The sequence below is a fragment of the Pteropus vampyrus genome, unplaced genomic scaffold (assembly GCF_000151845.1).
Source record: "Pteropus vampyrus isolate Shadow unplaced genomic scaffold, Pvam_2.0 Scaffold1000002814, whole genome shotgun sequence".
NCBI classification, from domain to species: Eukaryota; Metazoa; Chordata; class Mammalia; order Chiroptera; family Pteropodidae; genus Pteropus; species Pteropus vampyrus.
The window spans coordinates 64,124-83,722 of NW_011917216.1; the positions used below are offsets into that span (position 1 = coordinate 64,124).

The window sequence follows — 19,599 nt, forward strand, 5'->3', positions numbered from 1 at the left end:
ATAGAGATAGACATAGAGATAGACTTAGAGATAGAGATATACATCCACACAGGTATCCGTAACAGGAAACAATGGAGAACTTTTCCAAAACTCCTAATTAAATTTCTCAGAATTTTCAGGCCCACGTGTTTTTACTTCTATTTTCGTTTTCTTAAACGAGGACTGGGTCTTCTCAGAGGAAATATTAGAGAACGAGAGAAAATCGTCGGCAAACAGCGACAGTGCCCAAATATAAAGTTCATAGACGCCCCGTGCTCAGCTCACAGCCGCCCGCCTCTGCGGGCTGGGATGGAAGCTGGAACACCGCGCTCGCTCCCCTCTGCGAGCCTCCCCTAGCTCCCCAGCCGCCTCTGTCGCCCGCGCCCGCACCCGCGCCCGCCCTCTGTCGCCCGCGCCCGCCCGCCCGCCCGCGGGGCTCCCCGCTTGCCCACCGCGAACGTAACGTAAAGGACTCCACCCCCACGCCCCCAGGCCTCAACGGACCCCCCAGTTCCGGTCCCCCACAGGAGCTGACGCCCCGCCCCGCCCCAGAGCGCCCTCCTCCTCGTCCGCCTTGAGAGCGCCCCCAGGTTTCCACCGCCCCTGACTCGGCCCGCAGCCTCCCTGGTCGCCCACCGCTGGGAGCACCCGGAGACCCCGCCGCCGCCGCCGCCGCTGCCGCTGCTCGCCCCGCAGCCCCGGCTTCGTCGCCGCCTCGGCCTTGGCGCCCGCCGCGCCTGCACCGCCAGTCATGTCGACCGCGCTGCCGCCGTCGTGTGCGCGCCACAGCTACCAGCCCGACTGTGAGGCCGCCGTCAACAACCAGATCAACCTGGAGCTCTACGCCTCCTACGTGTACGAGTCCATGGCCTTGTACTTCGAAGGCGAGGACGCGGCCCTCAAGCACGTCGTCCAGTTCTTCCGGCAGCAGTCCAGCAAGGAGACGGAGTACGCCCAGAGGCTCATGTGGCTGCACAACCAGCGCGGGGCCCACCTGCGTCTGCGCGAGATCGGCAGGCCTGACCGCAACCGCTGGCACGACCGGGTGAGGGTCATGGAGTGCGCCTTGCACCTGGCGATGGATGTGAACCAGAGCCTGTTCAGTCTGCACCGGCTGGCCACCGAGAAGAAGGACGCCCGCCTGTGCGACTTCCTGATGAGTCGCTACCTGCACGAGCAGGTGAAGTTCATCACGGAGCTGGGCGACCATCTCACCAACCTGTGCAAGATGGGAGCCCCGCAATCGGGCCTGGCCGAGCACCTCTTTGACAAGCTCACCCTGCACGACAGCGACAAGGACTGAGCCTGGACTGCCTTCCCCGTGGCCGTGGGGTGACTTCTCCAGGTCACCACGCCCGGCATGCATGTTGCAGTATCGCCCTTGCCAGACATTCCCTTGAGGTTTTTTTGTTTTTGTTTTTGTTTTTTCCCCTTTTCCCCTTCTTCTTCCAGGTTTGCCATTTCTTCCAATAAAGTTATTGGTTCCTAAATAAACAATGGTCTCTGGTGGATTGGTGTGTGCAGAACCCTCACCTTTTAAGCTTTCAGCAGGTATCCAAGCAAGCGTCCGTGCCGCCGACCCGTGCCCCATCCATCCCCAGGCGGCTCACGATCTCCGTGGACGGAGGGAGAAGGTATTGCGTGGGACCCTGGAACACACAACATCGATCATCCTTTTAAGACCACGTGCTGTATAGGCCTGGGGCGAGGTGGCTGGCCTGGGGCCCCGGGGAACGTGGGTGCCGGTGCATAGGAAAAGTAGAAACCCACGCGGCCTGAAAATCACAGCGGCAGGAAGGAGAAGTGGTATTCTCCAAGGGCAGTCTCAGCCGTGAGGTTGGACTTTCATCTTTGTTCCCAGGGGCAGGAAGTTAGCAAGACAGCTGACGAGAAGAACACGTGATTTTAGAGCAGGCTCTTCTCGGCCAGCCACTTGCTTCCAGGCGCATAGGTACCTGCCGTTCACGGGACCGAGCCTCGGGTGGTTGCTTCCATGTACTTTGGCCCAGAGTCCAAGCACCAGGAACCCTCGCTCGGCCCCAGTGGCTTCGGACGACTGTCCTTTGGAACCACGCCGTGGAAAGAGCGTTCCACTTTTCCAAATGGCCAGCCCAACCTCAGACCCGAAAGCTGACCCACCGGCCCCTCCCTGGGACCACTGCCCAGTAAGGGCAGACATGCTTCACCTTGTTCTATTCAGGGGCCACAGCATGTGAGCTGGGTCCTAGGTCATAAAACACTTCCTGACTTGGGACAACTTCTTCCTTCCTCCCGCTTGATTTAGATGGATTTCGTCCCCAATTCTTTTCCTTTCCTAAGCTACGAAGTGAGAAGATCATTTCCTTGAGACGTCTCCTAAATTTTCATATCAGCACTTCGGTGCTACAAAACTTGCATCTAAGCACTGCTCTAGCTGCACCCCACAAATCTTGCTATGTGCTGTTTTGCTTCCGTCCAGTCCCACGTCATCTTGAGTTCCCCCCGGTCTCTCCGTTGACCCACACGTTGTTCAGACGTGCACTGGATCACTCGTTTCCAGATATTTGGGGATTTCCCCAGATCGTTCCGTGAACGATCTCCGGCTTAGCTCCGCCGCGGTCAGAGAACCCAGGGCACCCAATCCCCATCCTGTTGCCTTTGTTGACACTTGCGGCACGGCACGGAACGAGGTCCGTCTTGGGCGCTGTGTCGCGTGCACTCGGAAACCACGTGCTTCTGAAAGACGTGTTTCTGAACATTCCCCTCTCACGCCTCTGCACTTTCTCTTAACGTGAAGCTTCCTTCATCCTCTCCTCCCCCTTTCTTCTCCCGATGATGACAATAATACTTCATTGGCTGCCTACGGGGAGGAGAACCCTGGGCCTTTCGAGCCACGGAAATGCATTAATTGTTTCCTAACCTATTTTTCCTTTTAGAAAGTCAAAAAAGAAAACAAAATTCAAAGGAGACAGTTGACTCGTGGTGGCGCACCGGGCGCAAAACCAGTTACCTACGCATATGCACACGAAAAAGGATACAGGGAGCGAAGCGGACCTGGCGAGGAAACCTTGGCAGGTGACGAACGGGAGAGACTTTCAGACGGGCAAGCACCAGAGACTGGAAAATACCTGCAACTGAAGGCCGAGCGCAATCAGAGAAAGTGCAAGAACAGAGTCAATGAAATCGAAGGACTGGAGAGGGTCCCGGGTGGACCGTGACATCGCAGAGCTACAGTCTGAACACAGGCCTGTTTGCCGCTGCCCTGCTCTGATCCTGCCCCGAACTTACTTGCACTGAACAAAGCCAAACTGGCATCGGACCCGCTTCGATCTCCCAGAACGACACTCCCAAGAAAGGCAGTTAACTGACTAGGAAGGAAACTCAAATCAGAGCAAGTCTCAGACCACTGCAAACCTGTCCAGCCAAGGGAAACCAAACAGAGGAGCACATCTACCTAGAAGAGGGAGCCACGGAAGCCTTGCGACGTTCGAGAAATGCCGGGCTTTTGGCATCTGGGAGGGCCTCTCCCGTCCCTGCCGGCTGCATGCCCCGTAGCCCCACGGGAGACCACTGAATCGTTGACACACTCCATCTTCCCATTCGGGGGAGAAGCCTCTTAGTGAAACGGACATCATGCTCCAGATCAGATCCGCGCTCATTACCTAGTCTAATCGAACGCGCCCTTTGTTCCTAAATAGGAATGCACGTGCTTTTAAGCATCACGGGACAGTGAGAGAGGAGCTCGTGATGAACCAACACAACTACGTCTCGGAAAGACAAACGACCCAATTAAAAACTGGGCAGAGGACCTGGACAGGCATTTCTCCAAAGAGGACACGCGCATGGCCAGCAGACGTATGAAAAGACGCTCGATGTCACTGATCGTCAGAGAAATGCAAACTCAAACCACAACGAGCTATCACCTCACACCTGTCAGAGTGGCTCTCCTCAAGAGATCACAAGAACGAGTGTTGCCGAGGAGGGGGAGGAGACGGGGCCCTCGGCCGCTGTTGCTGGGATTGCAGATTGGGACGAGCACTGTGGAAAACGGTTTGGAGATGCCTCAGAAACTTAAAAACACAACTAACTAGCCTACGACCCAGCGATTGCCCTTCCTTCCGGGTATTCACGCAAAGAAAACCAAAGCACTGATCCAAAAAGTTCTCTGCACCCTGCAGCGCTGCTGCAACAGGCAACGGACGGAAAGAACCTCAGTGCCCATCGACAGATGACTGCATAAAGAAGTCGTGCTACGTACATCCGATGGAATATGACCCGGCCATGAGAGAAAGAAGGAAACCTTGCCATCTGCAACCACATACATGGCCCGAGAGGGTGTGAGGCTAAGTGAAATACGTCAGAGAAAGACCAGTACCATAGGATCTCACTTCCACCTGGAATCTAAAGAACAAAACCAATCAAACACACAAAACCAAAACAGACTCAGAGATACAGAGAGCAAACGGGCGATTGCCAGATGGGAAGGGGGTCTGGGGGTTGGGTGGAAAAGCTGAAGGGATTGACAAGTACCCATCGGCAGTTACAAAGCAGTCACGGGGATGTGAAGTGCCGCATGGAGAATACAGTCAAAAATGTTGCGATAATTATGTACAGTGCCAGGTGGGAACTAGTCTGAGGGGGGTGGGGGTGGGGGTGGGGGGTGGAGAGAATCACTTCGTATATTTCATAACTGGCTGGCCACAGAAAAAAATCATTGAATTGGAAATTTGACATGGTGCAATGGCGGGACATGGAAACGGTACCTCAATAAAGCTGTGAAAAACTATGAGGGACGAAATAAAAAAGAAAAAACAAAAACCACCTCTTTCTGAGGAGAAATATATACAGAAGTTTTTCTAGATGTGTATAGACATAGATATAGATATAGGTATAGATAAAGATAAAGATATAGATATAGATATAGATATAGATACAGATATAGATACAGATATAGAGATAGAGATAGAGATAGAGATAGACATAGAGATAGACATAGAGATAGACTTAGAGATAGAGATATACATCCACACAGGTATCCGTAACAGGAAACAATGGAGAACTTTTCCAAAACTCCGAATTAATATTCTCAGAATTTTCAGGCCCACGTGTTTTTACTTCTGTTTTCGTTTTCTTAAACGAGGACTGGGTCTTCTCAGAGGAAATGTTAGAGAACGAGAGAAAATCGTCGGAAAACAGCGATAGTGCCCAAATATAAAGTTCATAGACGCCCCGTGCTCAGCTCACAGTCGCCCGCCTCTGCGGGCTGGGATGGAAGCTGGAACACCGCGCTCGCTCCCCTCTGCGAGCCTCCGCTAGCTCCCCAGCCGCCTCTGTCGCCCGCGCCCGCACCCGCGCCCGCCCTCTGTCGGCCGCGCCCGCCCGCCCGCGGGGCTCCCCGCTTGCCCACCGCGAACGTAACGTAAAGGACTCCACCCCCACGCCCCCAGGCCTCAACGGACCCCCCAGTTCCGGTCCCCCACAGGAGCTGACGCCCCGCCCCGTCCCAGAGCGCCCTCCTCCTCGTCCGCCTTGAGAGCGCCCCCAGGTTTCCACCGCCCCTGACTCGGCCCGCAGCCTCCCTGGTCGCCCACCGCTGGGAGCACCCGGAGACCCCGCCGCCGCCGCCGCCGCCGCCGCTGCCGCTGCTCGCCCCGCAGCCCCGGCTTCGTCGCCGCCTCGGCCTTGGCGCCGGCCGCGCCTGCACCGCCAGTCATGTCGACCGCGCTGCCGCCGTCGTGTGCGCGCCACAGCTACCAGCCCGACTGTGAGGCCGCCGTCAACAACCAGATCAACCTGGAGCTCTACGCCTCCTACGTGTACGAGTCCATGGCCTTGTACTTCGAACGCGAGGACGCGGCCCTCAAGCACGTCGTCCAGTTCTTCCGGCAGCAGTCCAGCAAGGAGACGGAGTACGCCCAGAGGCTCATGTGGCTGCACAACCAGCGCGGGGCCCACCTGCGTCTGCGCGAGATCGGCAGGCCTGACCGCAACCGCTGGCACGACCGGGTGAGGGTCATGGAGTGCGCCTTGCACCTGGCGATGGATGTGAACCAGAGCCTGTTCAGTCTGCACCGGCTGGCCACCGAGAAGAAGGACGCCCGCCTGTGCGACTTCCTGATGAGTCGCTACCTGCACGAGCAGGTGAAGTTCATCACGGAGCTGGGCGACCATCTCACCAACCTGTGCAAGATGGGAGCCCCGCAATCGGGCCTGGCCGAGCACCTCTTTGACAAGCTCACCCTGCACGACAGCGACAAGGACTGAGCCTGGACTGCCTTCCCCGTGGCCGTGGGGTGACTTCTCCAGGTCACCACGCCCGGCATGCATGTTGCAGTATCGCCCTTGCCAGACATTCCCTTGAGGTTTTTTTTTCTTTTTTTTTCCCTTTTCCCCTTCTTCTTCCAGGTTTGCCATTTCTTCCAATAAAGTTATTGGTTCCTAAATAAACAATGGTCTCTGGTGGATTGGTGTGTGCAGAACCCTCACCTTTTAAGCTTTCAGCAGGTATCCAAGCAAGCGTCCGTGCCGCCGACCCGTGCCCCATCCATCCCCAGGCGGCTCACGATCTCCGTGGACGGAGGGAGAAGGTATTGCGTGGGACCCTGGAACACACAACATCGATCATCCTTTTAAGACCACGTGCTGTATAGGCCTGGGGCGAGGTGGCTCGCATGGGGCCCCGGGGAACGTGGGTGCCGGTGCATAGGAAAAGTAGAAACCCACGCGGCCTGAAAATCACAGCGGCAGGAAGGAGAAGTGGTATTCTCCAAGGGCAGTCTCAGCCGTGAGGTTGGACTTTCATCTTTGTTCCCAGGGGCAGGAAGTTAGCAAGACAGCTGACGAGAAGAACACGTGATTTTAGAGCAGGCTCTTCTCGGCCAGCCACTTGCTTCCAGGCGCATAGGTACCTGCCGTTCACGGGACCGAGCCTCGGGTGGTTGCTTCCATGTACTTTGGCCCAGAGTCCAAGCACCAGGAACCCTCGCTCGGCCCCAGTGGCTTCGGACGACTGTCCTTTGGAACCACGCCGTGGAAAGAGCGTTCCACTTTTCCAAATGGCCAGCCCAACCTCAGACCCGAAAGCTGACCCACCGGCCCCTCCCTGGGACCACTGCCCAGTAAGAGCAGACATGCTTCACCTTGTTCTATTCAGGGGCCACAGCATGTGAGCTGGGTCCTAGGTCATAAAACACTTCCTGACTTGGGACAACTTCTTCCTTCCTCCCGCTTGATTTAGATGGATTTCGTCCCCAATTCTTGTCCTTTCCTAAGCTACGAAGTGAGAAGATCATTTCCTTGAGACGTCTCCTAAATTTTCATATCAGCACTTCGGTGCTACAAAACTTGCATCTAAGCACTGCTCTAGCTGCACCCCACAAATCTTGCTATGTGGTGTTTTGCTTCCGTCCAGTCCCAAGTCATCTTGAGTTCCCCCCGGTCTCTCCGTTGACCCACACGTTGTTCAGACGTGCACTGGATCACTCGTTTCCAGATATTTGGGGATTTTCCCAGATCATTCCGTGAATGATCTCCGGCTTAGCTCCGCCGCGGTCAGAGAACCCAGGGCACCCAATCCCCATCCTGTTGCCTTTGTTGACACTTGCGGCACGGCACGGAACGAGGTCCGTCTTGGGCGGTGTGTCGCGTGCACTCGGAAACCACGTGCTTCTGAAAGACGTGTTTCTGAACATTCCACTCTCACGCCTCTGCACTTTCTCTTAACGTGAAGCTTCCTTCATCCTCTCCTCCCCCTTTCTTCTCCCGATGATGACAATAATACTTCATTGGCTGCCTACGGGGAGGAGAACCCTGGGCCTTTCGAGCCACGGAAATGCATTAATTGTTTCTTAACCTATTTTTCCTTTTAGAAAGTCAAAAAAGAAAACAAAATTCAAAGGAGACAGTTGACTCGTGGTGGCGCACCGGGCGCAAAACCAGTTACCTACGCATACACACACGAAAAAGGATACAGGGAGCGAAGCGGACCTGGCGAGGAAACCTTGGCAGGTGACGAACGGGAGAGACTTTCAGACGGGCAAGCACCAGAGACTGGAAAATACCTGCAACTGAAGACCGAGCGCAATCAGAGAAAGTGCAAGAACAGAGTCAATGAAATCGAAGGACTGGAGAGGGTCCCGGGTGGACCGTGACATCGCAGAGCTACAGTCTGAACACAGGCCTGTTTGCCGCTGCCCTGCTCTGATCCTGCCCCGAACTTACTTGCACTGAACAAAGGCAAACTGGCATCGGACCCGCTTCGATCTCCCAGAACGACACTCCCAAGAAAGGCAGTTAACTGACTAGGAAGGAAACTCAAATCAGAGCAAGTCTCAGACCACTGCAAACCTGTCCAGCCAAGGGAAACCAAACAGAGGAGCACATCTACCTAGAAGAGGGAGCCACGGAAGCCTTGCGACGTTCGAGAAATGCCGGGCTTTTGGCATCTGGGAGGGCCTCTCCCGTCCCTGCCGGCTGCATGCCCCGTAGCCCCACGGGAGACCACTGAATCGTTGACACACTCCATCTTCCCATTCGGGGGAGAAGCCTCTTAGTGAAACGGACATCATGCTCCAGATCAGATCCGCGCTCATTACCTAGTCTAATCGAACGCGCCTTTGTTCCTAAATAGGAATGCACGTGCTTTTAAGCATCACGGGACAGTGAGAGAGGAGCTCGTGATGAACCAACACAACTACGTCTCGGAAAGACGAATGACCCAATTAAAAACTGGGCAGAGGACCTGGACAGGCATTTCTCCAAAGAGGACACGCGCATGGCCAGCAGACGTATGAAAAGACGCTCCATGTCACTGATCGTCAGAGAAATGCAAACTCAAACCACAACGAGCTATCACCTCACACCTGTCAGAGTGGCTCTCCTCAAGAGATCACAAGAACCAGTGTTGCCGAGGAGGGGGAGGAGACGGGGCCCTCGGCCGCTGTTGCTGGGATTGCAGATTGGGACGAGCACTGTGGAAAACGGTTTGGAGATGCCTCAGAAACTTAAAAACACAACTAACTAGCCTACGACCCAGCGATTGCCCTTCCTTCCGGGTATTCACGCAAAGAAAACCAAACCACTGATCCAAAAAGTTCTCTGCACCCTGCAGCGCTGCTGCAACAGGCAACGGACGGAAAGAACCTCAGTGCCCATCGACAGATGACTGCATAAAGAAGTCGTGCTACGTACATCCGATGGAATATGACCCGGCCATGAGAGAAAGAAGGAAACCTTGCCATCTGCAACCACATACATGGCCCGAGAGGGTGTGAGGCTAAGTGAAATACGTCAGAGAAAGACCAGTACCATAGGATCTCACTTCCACCTGGAATCTAAAGAACAAAACCAATCAAACACACAAAACCAAAACAGACTCAGAGAGAGATACAGAGAGCAAACGTGCGATTGCCAGATGGGAGGGGGGTCTGGGGGTTGGGTGGAAAAGCTGAAGGGATTGACAAGTACACATCGGCAGTTACAAAGCAGTCACGGGGATGTGAAGTGCCGCATGGAGAATACAGTCAAAAATGTTGCGATAATTATGTACAGTGCCAGGTGGGAACTAGTCTGAGGGGGGTGGGGGTGGGGGTGGAGAGAATCACTTCGTAAGTTACATAACTGGCTGGCCACAGGAAAAAATCATTGAATTGGAAATTTGACATGGTGCAATGGCGGGACATGGAAACGGTACCTCAATAAAGCTGTGAAAAACTATGAGGGACGAAATAAAAAAAAAAAACAAAAACCACCTCTTTCTGAGGAGAAATATACACAGAAGTTTTTCTAGATGTGTATAGACATAGATATAGATATAGGTACAGATAAAGATATAGATATAGATAAAGATATAGGTAGAGATATAGATGTAGATACAGATATAGATACAGATATAGATATAGAGATAGACATAGAGATAGACATAGAGATAGACTTAGAGATAGAGATATACATCCACACAGGTATCCGTAACAGGAAACAATGGAGAACTTTTCCAAAACTCCTAATTAATATTCTCAGAAGTTTCAGGCCCACGTGTTTTTACTTCTGTTTTCGTTTTCTTAAACGAGGACTGGGTCTTCTCAGAGGAAATATTAGAGAACGAGAGAAAATCGTCGGAAAACAGCGATAGTGCCCAAATATAAAGTTCATAGACGCCCCGTGCTCAGCTCACAGCCGCCCGCCTCTGCGGGCTGGGATGGAAGCTGGAACACCGCGCTCGCTCCCCTCTGCGAGCCTCCCCTAGCTCCCCAGCCGCCTCTGTCGCCCGCGCCCGCACCCGCGCCCGCCCTCTGTCGCCCGCGCCCGCCCTCTGTCGCCCGTGCCCGCCCGCCCGCGGGGCTCCCCGCTTGCCCACCGCGAACGTAACGTAAAGGACTCCACCCCCACGCCCCCAGGCCTCAACGGACCCCCCAGTTCCGGTCCCCCACAGGAGCTGACGCCCCGCCCCGCCCCAGAGCGCCCTCCTCCGCGTCCGCCTTGAGAGCGCCCCCAGGTTTCCACCGCCCCTGACTCGGCCCGCAGCCTCCCTGGTCGCCCACCGCTGGGAGCACCCGGAGACCCCGCCGCCGCCGCCGCCGCCGCCGCCGCCGCTGCCGCTGCTCGCCCCGCAGCCCCGGCTTCGTCGCCGCCTCGGCCTTGGCGCCCGCCGCGCCTGCACCGCCAGTCATGTCGACCGCGCTGCCGCCGTCGTGTGCGCGCCACAGCTACCAGCCCGACTGTGAGGCCGCCGTCAACAACCAGATCACCTGGAGCTCTACGCCTCCTACGTGTACGAGTCCATGGCCTTGTACTTCGAACGCGAGGACGCGGCCCTCAAGCACGTCGTCCAGTTCTTCCGGCAGCAGTCCAGCAAGGAGACGGAGTACGCCCAGAGGCTCATGTGGCTGCACAACCAGCGCGGGGCCCACCTGCGTCTGCGCGAGATCGGCAGGCCTGACCGCAACCGCTGGCACGACCGGGTGAGGGTCATGGAGTGCGCCTTGCACCTGGCGATGGATGTGAACCAGAGCCTGTTCAGTCTGCACCGGCTGGCCACCGAGAAGAAGGACGCCCGCCTGTGCGACTTCCTGATGAGTCGCTACCTGCACGAGCAGGTGAAGTTCATCACGGAGCTGGGCGACCATCTCACCAACCTGTGCAAGATGGGAGCCCCGCAATCGGGCCTGGCCGAGCACCTCTTTGACAAGCTCACCCTGCACGACAGCGACAAGGACTGAGCCTGGACTGCCTTCCCCGTGGCCGTGGGGTGAATTCTCCAGGTCACCACGCCCGGCATGCATGTTGCAGTATCGCCCTTGCCAGACATTCCCTTGAGGTTTTTTGTTTTTGTTTTTGTTTTTTCCCCTTTTCCCCTTCTTCTTCCAGGTTTGCCATTTCTTCCAATAAAGTTATTGGTTCCTAAATAAACAATGGTCTCTGGTGGATTGGTGTGTGCAGAACCCTCACCTTTTAAGCTTTCAGCAGGTTTCCAAGCAAGCGTCCGTGCCGCCGACCCGTGCCCCATCCATCCCCAGGCGGCTCACGATCTCCGTGGACGGAGGGAGAAGGTATTGCGTGGGACCCTGGAACACACAACATCGATCATCCTTTTAAGACCACGTGCTGTATAGGCCTGGGGCGAGGTGGCTGGCCTGGGGCCCCGGGGAACGTGGATGCCGGTGCATAGGAAAAGTAGAAACCCACGCGGCCTGAAAATCACAGCGGCAGGAAGGAGAAGTGGTATTCTCCAAGGGCAGTCTCAGCCGTGAGGTTGGACTTTCATCTTTGTTCCCAGGGGCAGGAAGTTAGCAAGACAGCTGACGAGAAGAACACGTGATTTTAGAGCAGGCTCTTCTCGGCCAGCCACTTGCTTCCAGGCGCATAGGTACCTGCCGTTCACGGGACCGAGCCTCGGGTGGTTGCTTCCATGTACTTTGGCCCAGAGTCCAAGCACCAGGAACCCTCGCTCGGCCCCAGTGGCTTCGGACGACTGTCCTTTGGAACCACGCCGTGGAAAGAGCGTTCCACTTTTCCAAATGGCCAGCCCAACCTCAGACCCGAAAGCTGACCCACCGGCCCCTCCCTGGGACCACTGCCCAGTAAGGGCAGACATGCTTCACCTTGTTCTATTCAGGGGCCACAGCATGTGAGCTGGGTCCTAGGTCATAAAACACTTCCTGACTTGGGACAACTTCTTCCTTCCTCCCGCTTGATTTAGATGGATTTCGTCCCCAATTCTTGTCCTTTCCTAAGCTACGAAGTGAGAAGATCATTTCCTTGAGACGTCTCCTAAATTTTCATATCAGCACTTCGGTGCTACAAAACTTGCATCTAAGCACTGCTCTAGCTGCACCCCACAAATCTTGCTATGTGCTGTTTTGCTTCCGTCCAGTCCCACGTCATCTTGAGTTCCCCCCGGTCTCTCCGTTGACCCACACGTTGTTCAGACGTGCACTGGATCACTCGTTTCCAGATATTTGGGGATTTTCCCAGATCATTCCGTGAATGATCTCCGGCTTAGCTCCGCCGCGGTCAGAGAACCCAGGGCACCCAATCCCCATCCTGTTGCCTTTGTTGACACTTGCGGCACGGCACGGAACGAGGTCCGTCTTGGGCGCTGTGTCGCGTGCACTCGGAAACCACGTGCTTCTGAAAGACGTGTTTCTGAACATTCCACTCTCACGCCTCTGCACTTTCTCTTAACGTGAAGCTTCCTTCATCCTCTCCTCCCCCTTTCTTCTCCCGATGATGACAATAATACTTCATTGGCTGCCTACGGGGAGGAGAACCCTGGGCCTTTCGAGCCACGGAAATGCATTAATTGTTTCCTAACCTATTTTTCCTTTTAGAAAGTCAAAAAAGAAAACAAAATTCAAAGAAGACAGTTGACTCGTGGTGGCGCACCGGGCGCAAAACCAGTTACCTACGCATACGCACACGAAAAAGGATACAGGGAGCGAAGCGGACCTGGCGAGGAAACCTTGGCAGGTGACGAACGGGAGAGACTTTCAGACGGGCAAGCACCAGAGACTGGAAAATACCTGCAACTGAAGGCCGAGCGCAATCAGAGAAAGTGCAAGAACAGAGTCAATGAAATCGAAGGACTGGAGAGGGTCCCGGGTGGACCGTGACATCGCAGAGCTACAGTCTGAACACAGGCCTGTTTGCCGCTGCCCTGCTCTGATCCTGCCCCGAACTTACTTGCACTGAACAAAGCCAAACTGGCATCGGACCCGCTTCGATCTCCCAGAACGACACTCCCAAGAAAGGCAGTTAACTGACTAGGAAGGAAACTCAAATCAGAGCAAGTCTCAGACCACTGCCAACCTGTCCAGCCAAGGGAAACCAAACAGAGGAGCACATCTACCTAGAAGAGGGAGCCACGGAAGCCTTGCGACGTTCGAGAAATGCCGGGCTTTTGGCATCTGGGAGGGCCTCTCCCGTCCCTGCCGGCTGCATGCCCCGTAGCCCCACGGGAGACCACTGAATCGTTGACACACTCCATCTTCCCATTCGGGGGAGAAGCCTCTTAGTGAAACGGACATCATGCTCCAGATCAGATCCGCGCTCATTACCTAGTCTAATCGAACGCGCCTTTGTTCCTAAATAGGAATGCACGTGCTTTTAAGCATCACGGGACAGTGAGAGAGGAGCTCGTGATGAACAAACACAACTACGTCTCGGAAAGACAAACGACCCAATTAAAAACTGGGCAGAGGACCTGGACAGGCATTTCTCCAAAGAGGACACGCGCATGGCCAGCAGACGTATGAAAAGACGCTCGATGTCACTGATCGTCAGAGAAATGCAAACTCAAACCACAACGAGCTATCACCTCACACCTGTCAGAGTGGCTCTCCTCAAGAGATCACAAGAACGAGTGTTGCCGAGGAGGGGGAGGAGACGGGGCCCTCGGCCGCCGTTGCTGGGATTGGAGATTGGGACGAGCACTGTGGAAAACGGTTTGGAGATGCCTCAGAAACTTAAAAACACAACTAACTAGCCTACGACCCAGCGATTGCCCTTCCTTCCGGGTATTCACGCAAAGAAAACCAAACCACTGATCCAAAAAGTTCTCTGCACCCTGCAGCGCTGCTGCAACAGGCAACGGACGGAAAGAACCTCAGTGCCCATCGACAGATGACTGCATAAAGAAGTCGTGCTACGTACATCCGATGGAATATGACCCGGCCATGAGAGAAAGAAGGAAACCTTGCCATCTGCAACCACATACATGGCCCGAGAGGGTGTGAGGCTAAGTGAAATACGTCAGAGAAAGACCAGTACCATAGGATCTCACTTCCACCTGGAATCTAAAGAACAAAACCAATCAAACACACAAAACCAAAACAGACTCAGAGATACAGAGAGCAAACGGGCGATTGCCAGATGGGAGGGGGGTCTGGGGGTTGGGTGGAAAAGCTGAAGGGATTGACAAGTACACATCGGCAGTTACAAAGCAGTCACGGGGATGTGAAGTGCCGCATGGAGAATACAGTCAAAAATGTTGCGATAATTATGTACAGTGCCAGGTGGGAACTAGTCTGAGGGGGGTGGGGGTGGGGGTGGGGGGTGGAGAGAATCAGTTACATAACTGGCTGGCCACAGGAAAAAATCATTGAATTGGAAATTTGACATGGTGCAATGGCGGGACATGGAAACGGTACCTCAATAAAGCTGTGAAAAACTATGAGGGACGAAATAAAAAAAAAAAACAAAAACCACCTCTTTCTGAGGAGAAATATACACAGAAGTTTTTCTAGATGTGTATAGACATAGATATAGATATAGGTACAGATAAAGATATAGATATAGATATAGATATAGGTATAGATATAGATGTAGATCCAGATATAGATCCAGATATAGATATAGAGATAGACATAGAGATAGACATAGAGATAGACATAGAGATAGACATAGAGATAGACTTAGAGATAGAGATATACATCCACACAGGTATCCGTAACAGGAAACAATGGAGAACTTTTCCAAAACTCATAATTAAATTTCTCAGAATTTCCAGGCCCACGTGTTTTTACTTCTGTTTTCGTTTTCTTAAACGAGGACTGGGTCTTCTCAGAGGAAATATTAGAGAACGAGAGAAAATCGTCGGCAAACAGCGACAGTGCCCAAATATAAAGTTCATAGACGCCCCGTGCTCAGCTCACAGTCGCCCGCCTCTGCGGGCTGGGATGGAAGCTGGAACACCGCGCTCGCTCCCCTCTGCGAGCCTCCCCTAGCTCCCCAGCCGCCTCTGTCGCCCGCGCCCGCACCCGCGCCCGCCCTCTGTCGCCCGCGCCCGCCCGCCCGCCCGCCCGCGGGGCTCCCCGCTTGCCCACCGCGAACGTAACGTAAAGGACTCCACCCCCACGCCCCCAGGCCTCAACGGACCCCCCAGTTCCGGTCCCCCACAGGAGCTGACGCCCCGCCCCGCCCCAGAGCGCCCTCCTCCTCGTCCGCCTTGAGAGCGCCCCCAGGTTTCCACCGCCCCTGACTCGGCCCGCAGCCTCCCTGGTCGCCCACCGCTGGGAGCACCCGGAGACCCCGCCGCCGCCGCCGCCACTGCCGCTGCTCGCCCCGCAGCCCCGGCTTCGTCGCCGCCTCGGCCTTGGCGCCCGCCGCGCCTGCACCGCCAGTCATGTCGACCGCGCTGCCGCCGTCGTGTGCGCGCCACAGCTACCAGCCCGACTGTGAGGCCGCCGTCAACAACCAGATCAACCTGGAGCTCTTCGCCTCCTACGTGTACGAGTCCATGGCCTTGTACTTCGAAGGCGAGGACGCGGCCCTCAAGCACGTCGTCCAGTTCTTCCGGCAGCAGTCCAGCAAGGAGACGGAGTACGCCCAGAGGCTCATGTGGCTGCACAACCAGCGCGGGGCCCACCTGCGTCTGCGCGAGATCGGCAGGCCTGACCGCAACCGCTGGCACGACCGGGTGAGGGTCATGGAGTGCGCCTTGCACCTGGCGATGGATGTGAACCAGAGCCTGTTCAGTTTGCACCGGCTGGCCACCGAGAAGAAGGACGCCCGCCTGTGCGACTTCCTGATGAGTCGCCACCTGCACGAGCAGGTGAAGTTCATCACGGAGCTGGGCGACCATTTCACCAACCTGTGCAAGATGGGAGCCCCGCAATTGGGCCTGGCCGAGCACCTTTTTGACAAGCTCCCCCTGCAAGACAGGGACAAGGACTGAGCCTGGACTGCCTTCCCCGTGGCCGTGGGGTGACTTTTCCAGGTCACCACGCCCGGCATGCATGTTGCAGTATCGCCCTTGCCAGACATTCCCTTGAGGTTTTTTTTTTTTTTTTCTTTTTTTTTTCCCTTTTCCCCTTCTTCTTCCAGGTTTGCCATTTCTTCCAATAAAGTTATTGGTTCCTAAATAAACAATGGTCTCTGGTGGATTGGTGTGTGCAGAACCCTCACCTTTTAAGCTTTCAGCAGGTATCCAAGCAAGCGTCCGTGCCGCCGACCCGTGCCCCATCCATCCCCAGGCGGCTCACGATCTCCGTGGACGGAGGGAGAAGGTATTGCGTGGGACCCTGGAACACACAACATCGATCATCCTTTTAAGACCACGTGCTGTATAGGCCTGGGGCGAGGTGGCTGGCCTGGGGTCCCGGGGAACGTGGGTGCCGGTGCATAGGAAAAGTAGAAACCCACGCGGCCTGAAAATCACAGCGGCAGGAAGGAGAAGTGGTATTCTCCAAGGGCAGTCTCAGCCGTGAGGTTGGACTTTCGTCTTTGTTCCTAGGGGCAGGAAGTTAGCAAGACAGCTGACGAGAAGAACACGTGATTTTAGAGCAGGCTCTTCTCGGCCAGCCACTTGCTTCTAGGCGCATAGGTACCTGCCGTTCACGGGACCGAGCCTCGGGTGGTTGCTTCCATGTACTTTGGCCCAGAGTCCAAGCACCAGGAACCCTCGCTCGGCCCCAGTGGCTTCGGACGACTGTCCTTTGGAACCACGCCGTGGAAAGAGCGTTCCACTTTTCCAAATGGCCAGCCCAACCTCAGACCCGAAAGCTGACCCACCGGCCCCTCCCTGGGACCACTGCCCAGTAAGAGCAGACATGCTTCACCTTGTTCTATTCAGGGGCCACAGCATGTGAGCTGGGTCCTAGGTCATAAAACACTTCCTGACTTGGGACAACTTCTTCCTTCCTCCCGCTTGATTTAGATGGATTTCGTCCCCAATTCTTGTCCTTTCCTAAGCTACGAAGTGAGAAGATCATTTCCTTGAGACGTCTCCTAAATTTTCATATCAGCACTTCGGTGCTACAAAACTTGCATCTAAGCACTGCTCTAGCTGCACCCCACAAATCTTGCTATGTGGTGCTTTGCTTCCGTCCAGTCCCAAGTCATCTTGAGTTCCCCCCGGTCTCTCCGTTGACCCACACGTTGTTCAGACGTGCACTGGATCACTCGTTTCCAGATATTTGGGGATTTTCCCAGATCATTCCGTGAACGATCTCCGGCTTAGCTCCGCCGCGGTCAGAGAACCCAGGGCACCCAATCCCCATCCTGTTGCCTTTGTTGACACTTGCGGCACGGCACGGAACGAGGTCCGTCTTGGGCGGTGTGTCGCGTGCACTCGGAAACCACGTGCTTCTGAAAGACGTGTTTCTGAACATTCCACTCTCACGCCTCTGCACTTTCTCTTAACGTGAAGCTTCCTTCATCCTCTCCTCCCCCTTTCTTCTCCCGATGATGACAATAATACTTCATTGGCTGCCTACGGGGAGGAGAACCCTGGGCCTTTCGAGCCACGGAAATGCATTAATTGTTTCCTAACCTATTTTTCCTCTTAGAAAGTCAAGAAAGAAAACAAAATTCAAAGAAGACAGTTGACTCGTGGTGGCGCACCGGGCGCAAAACCAGTTACCTACGCATACGCACACGAAAAAGGATACAGGGAGCGAAGCGGACCTGGCGAGGAAACCTTGGCAGGTGACGAACGGGAGAGACTTTCAGACGGGCAAGCACCAGAGACTGGAAAATACCTGCAACTGAAGGCCGAGCGCAATCAGAGAAAGTGCAAGAACAGAGTCAATGAAATCGAAGGACTGGAGAGGGTCCCGGGTGGACCGTGACATCGCAGAGCTACAGTCTGAACACAGGCCTGTTGCCGCTGCCCTGCTCTGATCCTGCCCCGAACTTACTTGCACTGAACAAAGCCAAACTGGCATCGGAACCCGCTTCGATCTCCCAGAACGACACTCCCAAGAAAGGCAGTTAACTGACTAGGAAGGAAACTCAAATCAGAGCAAGTCTCAGACCACTGCCAACCTGTCCAGCCAAGGGAAACCAAACAGAGGAGCACATCTACCTAGAAGAGGGAGCCACGGAAGCCTTGCGACGTTCGAGAAATGCCGGGCTTTTGGCATCTGGGAGGGCCTCTCCCGTCCCTGCCGGCTGCATGCCCCGTAGCCCCACGGGAGACCACTGAATCGTTGACACACTCCATCTTCCCATTCGGGGGAGAAGCCTCTTAGTGAAACGGACATCATGCTCCAGATCAGATCCGCGCTCATTACCTAGTCTAATCGAACGCGCCCTTTGTTCCTAAATAGGAATGCACGTGCTTTTAAGCATCACGGGACAGTGAGAGAGGAGCTCGTGATGAACCAACACAACTACGTCTCGGAAAGACAAACGACCCAATTAAAAACTGGGCGGAGGACCTGGCCAGGCATTTCTCCAAAGAGGACACGCGCATGGCCAGCAGACGTATGAAAAGACGCTCGATGTCACTGATCGTCAGAGAAATGCAAACTCAAACCCCAACGAGCTATCACCTCACACCTGTCAGAGTGGCTCTCCTCAATAGATCACAAGAACGAGTGTTGCCGAGGAGGGGGAGGAGACGGGGCCCTCGGCCGCCGTTGCTGGGATTGGAGATTGGGACGAGCACTGTGGAAAACGGTTTGGAGATGCCTCAGAAACTTAAAAACACAACTAACTACCCTACGACCCAGCGATTGCCCTTCCTTCCGGGTATTCACGCAAAGAAAACCAAACCACTGATCCAAAAAGTTCTCTGCACCCTGCAGCGCTGCTGCAACAGGCAACGGACGGAAAGAACCTCAGTGCCCATCGACAGATGACTGCATAAAGAAGTCGTGCTACGTACATCCGATGGAATATGACGCGGCCATGAGAGAAAGAAGGAAACCTTGCCATCTGCAACCACATACATGGCCCGAGAGGGTGTGAGGCTAAGTGAAATACGTCAGAGAAAGACCCGTACCATAGGATCTCACTTCCACCTGGAATCTAAAGAACAAAACCAATCAAACACACAAAACCGAAACAGACTCAGAGATACAGAGAGCAAACGGGCGATTGCCAGATGGGAGGGGGGTCTGGGGGTTGGGTGGAAAAGCTGAAGGGATTGACAAGTACCCATCGGCAGTTACAAAGCAGTCACGGGGATGTGAAGTGCCGCATGGAGAATACAGTCAAAAATGTTGCGATAATTATGTACAGTGCCAGGTGGGAACTAGTCTGAGGGGGGTGGGGGTGGGGGTGGGGGGACAAACAAAACCTGATCGCTCGCCTGAATGACCTTGGCACAAATCTTAACCGCGAGGTCATCACCAGGGGCGCGATTCAGGAATTTACGATGGGTTTTGCTGATCTGGAACAGGAGCTGGATGGTGATGCCAT

General features: G+C 54.8%; 4 pseudogenes; all 4 read left to right on the forward strand.

Moving 5' to 3' along the window:
• Positions 1 to 730: 730 nt before the first annotated feature.
• LOC105311276 lies at positions 731 to 1,248 on the forward strand (annotated as a pseudogene).
• Positions 1,249 to 5,670: 4,422 nt separating this feature from the next.
• Positions 5,671 to 6,188, forward strand: LOC105311277 (annotated as a pseudogene).
• A 4,435-nt stretch (positions 6,189 to 10,623) lies between these two features.
• Positions 10,624 to 11,140, forward strand: LOC105311281 (annotated as a pseudogene).
• Positions 11,141 to 15,577: 4,437 nt separating this feature from the next.
• Positions 15,578 to 16,129, forward strand: LOC105311282 (annotated as a pseudogene).
• Positions 16,130 to 19,599: the final 3,470 nt, after the last annotated feature.